The sequence below is a fragment of the Taudactylus pleione genome, unplaced genomic scaffold (assembly GCF_031769625.1).
Source record: "Taudactylus pleione unplaced genomic scaffold, aTauple2 ptg000100l, whole genome shotgun sequence".
Classification (NCBI taxonomy): Eukaryota; Metazoa; Chordata; class Amphibia; order Anura; family Myobatrachidae; genus Taudactylus; species Taudactylus pleione.
Genome location: NW_028284502.1, coordinates 10926271 through 10931064, shown reverse-complemented (window position 1 = coordinate 10931064; position 4794 = coordinate 10926271). Strand labels below are relative to the sequence as shown.

The 4794-nt window shown below is 45.8% G+C and overlaps 1 pseudogene; it reads right to left on the bottom strand.

Annotated features, from left to right (window-relative positions):
- Positions 1 to 207: 207 nt before the first annotated feature.
- Positions 208 to 2866, bottom strand: LOC148526365 (uncharacterized; annotated as a pseudogene).
- Positions 2867 to 4794: the final 1928 nt, after the last annotated feature.

Below are 4794 nucleotides of genomic sequence, written 5' to 3'. Positions count from 1 at the left end.
CAGTATCAGTGGCGGGTCAAGAGGTTGTGCTATCATGCAGTCTAATTATTATAGGGGAGGCACCCCAACTATTAGAACTGTGCTGCAGGGCCACCTTTAGAACCGCCACTGATAGTAAAAACACATAAGTAGATGTGGTAATATTGCGGCAACACATAGTCAAAAAGCTCTAGACAGACCTATTAAGTGCAGGATACACATAAATTACTACAAAAGTAGGAAACAAGACATAACTTCTTCTTTGGCTCTGTAGACAAATTCTGCAAATAGAAGGCGTAATGTGTGTACATTTTACATTACGTACACCCCCATATATACATGTAGCTCAGGTAAAGGCCACACATTGGCCTAAGCTCTTGCCAGGCTTGTTAAGTGCAGGATACACGATTGACAAAAAAAGCAGCCCTGATATAAAACAATTAGAAACTGGACTGCAAACATGAAAAACTGAAAACAAGTCTACAACTGTCTGTAGGCAGTGCTGACAATTGTGCTAAGTGGACTGTTATGATTAGTGCCATCTGAATAAGTATGCACGGTGCCATGTGGAGTATTAATCCCCGGCCCATCTGCATAAGTATTCACAGTGCCATATTGATTAGTATTTCCTGTGCCTTCTGGACTATTATGCACAGTACCATGTGGAACGCTATGCACTGTGGGCCTGATTCAGACCCGCTCGCGTGCGCTGAGCGCTCGCAAGCGGATCGATGTTGCCCTAGTGCGCATGCGCACGACGGAGGCGGCTCCGTCGTGCGCATGCACGAGACCCGAATAACGACGGCCAAGCCGTCGTTATGGGTCTCACACCAAAGGGGGCGTGCTGTTGATGGTGATTGACAGAACGCCCCCTTTGGTGGGCGTGCTGGGGGCATGGCTACCCAGACGGAGGCGTTGCTTTGGGAATGCCTACCTTCTGGGGCCAGCCCCACTGACATCACTAGTGATGTCAGTGGGAGTGCTTTTGGCTCTGATAGAGTCAAAAGCACTCCAGGGCTTGCAGCAGCGAGACCCTACCGCAAGGGTCTCGTCGCAAGCCCGATGGTCTTGACCATCGCGACCATCATTTTGGCCGCTCGCTATAGCTGTGGGTGGTCACCCACAGCTATGCGAGCGGCCAGGAGGCCGCTCCAAATAGTGAGAGGGCCGGCCCTGATTCAGAGCGAGCGCTCTGTCAGAGCGTCCGGCTCTGAATCAGGGCCTGTGCCCTCTGGACTGGTATTGGCATGTGGACTGCTATGTACAGTGACATGTGGAGTACTGTTCCCTGTGCCATCTGGATAACTATGCACTGTGCCATGTGGAGTAGTATGAGGTGGATTGGAGGGATTGGTTCGCATAAACGGTAGGCCTCTGCTATGCTGTTGGTAATTTCTGACAGGACCTTCAGAGTACATTAGATAAGGTTGCGGATTGGGTAATCTAGACACTAGACCGTTAAGGAAGGACATTTGTGCCTCTCTGTTTTCCCTCGAAATTCATTCGTGTAGACCAACAAGCTGATTGACAAAGGAATTTTGTAACTCTCTCTCATTGTCAGAGAAGCGCTGGAGTCGGGCATCCTCCTGTGCCTGGAATTCAGAATTGGAATCTTGAAGCTGATTGGCCAGGATTCTGGTCATTGTGCGTGTTGCTAGCTCCATCTTGGACATTTTTTTCTTCCATTCAGGTACATCAAAGACTAGAAATAGAAGTAAAGAATAAATACATTTACAAATGAAATAGCAGTGATGTCAGCATATATGTGCTTGAGGCCTTCTCCCTACTGCACAGTAGCTTCACACTGCAACACATAGATTATGAGGTTGGATTTCAGCATAGTAACATCAGCATAGTGATACTATAATGACAGGTCAATCTGGCCAATGTTGACATTAGCAATAATTGGATGCTAAGTCTAAAGAAGTGGGTGTGTATAGTTAATTAAAAAAAAACGTACTGTTCCTACGCAATGTCGGGGTCTCAGTCTGTGCAGAAGTTGGTGTCCCACTCAGTGTCCCTGCCAGTGTCCCTGCACTGCTTCCACTCGCTTCAGCAACACCCAGTGTTGGACTGGTGCATGAAGGGCCCACTAGGGGAATGTAGTTATAGGGGCCCATTTAGGGGTGTGGCCAGCCTCTGCAGAGGCTTGGCTAACCATAAGAGAGTGCATGGTTTGGGCCCCCTTAAAAATATATATAGTAAATACTGCTAGTGCATGCATAATAATGTACCAGATTAATAACAACAATGCATTGTAGAAAATATACCATAGTTCTGTGCAGTATAATGTAACATATGTATAATGTATAATTCAAGTGCAGAGTCTGGATTCCTAGAGAAGGGGGTGGGCCCACAGGCAGTGGGGTCCAGCAGGGGTTTCCCCTGTACCCCCGTGGGCCAGTCCAACCCTGGCAACACCCTCAACTCTATTGGTGTCTGGGACCCCCATGGCAACCATCGAATCGGGGTCACTTATCTCTGTGATGTCATCAAAGAGCATTGGTGGCGTCAGTGGGCTCGTTTGGCTGTTCTCCTGGGTAACACTTTGTGAAAATGCACAACTGGACGATGTTATGGCAATGGGATTAACCAGTGCAGAGTTGTCAAATACTTCATTACACTGATCATAGTAAACCCATTCCATTCTGGCAGCACCACTTCTCCACCTGTTATGGTCGTGAACTTTGTTGTAATACTTTCGTCGAGCTTTGAGTTTATTCACTACCTGTTGCTGAGTCCGCACAATGCCCCTTGAGGAAAGGATCTTAGCAATGTTTGTGTAGACTATCGCGTCCTTCACTGTGCCACTGATCTGTTTGCGGATCTCCTCCTCCCCTCTGACTGCCAGCATCTCGCGGATCTCCTCTTCCTTTCAGTGCGCCATGCCTCTCTCTCTCTCTCTCTGTTTTTAGCAGTAGAAATTGTGAAATCAGACGCCAGCTCCACTGCCCTGCCTGCTCAGCCAATCAGGGACACCCTGCCACTCAGCCAATCAGTCTGTGCACCGCCATCTCAGCCAATAAGCACTGATTATTATGCCCGAAGTTGAAAAACCTGGGTCAGAGCGTTTCAGACAGCCGCCAACCCTTGTAAGATCTGGGAAAAACCCAGGTAAATACCTGGGTCGAAGTCCCGGGAATTTGATCCCATGTTGACCCTTTCAGACAGAAAAAAAACCCGGGTCAACCCGGCTACAGCCAGGAAATGACCGGGTTCTTTTCTCTGTCTGGAAGGGGTATTAGGACCTGATTGGTTGGTACTTTCTCTCTCTAGAAGGTTTGATACAGCTCCCCCACAATCCACAGCAAGTACAAAAAGGAAGGGGCACACCACCCCTCTGAACAGCGCAGCCCATGGATGAAATGTACAGAAGAGAGAATAATGATGGAGGTACAGTATGGCATCATGGCACTTCCATTTCTAACCACTAGGAGCTCTCATCTCCTTTGTAGCCAAGGGCATAACTTGTAAACTGGGAGCCTCATAACAAAATTTTGTAGGGGTCCTTATGATTTCTTGGACACCATCACCTCACAGTACCATCAGCTCCACAGTACCACTCTGCTCTTTTGCTAGTGCTCTGGGAATATGGAAACATCAGAGCTCCCTACTTCCCTATGCAGAATGTAATTTTAGAATGCATTGAGAGCTGCTGCTACTCCAGCCTTGCCGACAGCTCTGCCCTACGTTGTAAGGTGAGTGCCAGTAGCGTCCTTTCGATGCTCTTAGTGGCTCTACAAGCTGCAGAGTTAGTGTCCATTGCATCCTACGGTCTCCCCGGAGAGCTCTACAGGGTGGGGTTCCAGGCACCCTGCAAGCCAAATGCTGGTGCCATGGAAAGTGATTTTCCTGTGATTGTTCAAAACTAAGGATACTTCTAGTAACATAAGCACTAGGTAATAGTGTAAAGATGCTAAGTAGGATTTCATATATCTAATAAATGCTTAGATTTTTAAACATCAATTTTCTATTCTTAAAATGTATGTGTCTGGAGCCTCAGGAATAAATTATTGTTTTGTTTTAAATTAAAATAAATAATCTAGTGAAGAGTTTTCAGCAGAGTTTTGCAGGCATGCTGTCACACTCAGCTACCAAGTACCCTGACTAGCCAGCTGCCTCTGTCAGAAGAGTCATATGCTGAATACCGTGACTTATAAAGAGATTAATCAGGGAGGACTATTAAATAGGAACCTAGTTGGCAGACCTTGTGATAAGCCTGCCCTGTTCTATTGATTAAGGTCAAACCTAATTTATTTACTCACTAGGCTACACTACATATCATGGATTGCAAGTAATTAATAGTATATATATACACCAATCAGTGCAGTATATTCCCGCTTGTTAGACAGTATAGATTAGCTGCCACATGGAGTTATTTTTATTGGGGGGGGGGGGGTCATTTATATCTTTGTCTTTAATGAGGTACTATATAAAAATATAAAACACATCTAACTTATAACTAATATATATGGTATTTAAAGTGCAGTAGGTTTTGTCTGGCAAACAGAAGACATGAATTCTCTATGTAATATGGCTTTACAGGAAGCCACTGTCAGCTCACTCTGCCGCACAGAAATTGTGACATTTATGACTCAACCTTTTCTGCCCTCTTTACAACTTAAGAACCTCAAGTCACATCTAATCTGTTGTCCTGTATTTTCATATGCCCAGACGGAAACATTGGGTCCAAGTCACAAATATGGAGTTCGCTCGACAAGCTTGTTGATGTTAATAACGTTACTCTTTAATGATATAATGGAACACTCTGGGGCTGATGCAGGGTTACAAGCTTGTTCGTTTTGAAGATGGATA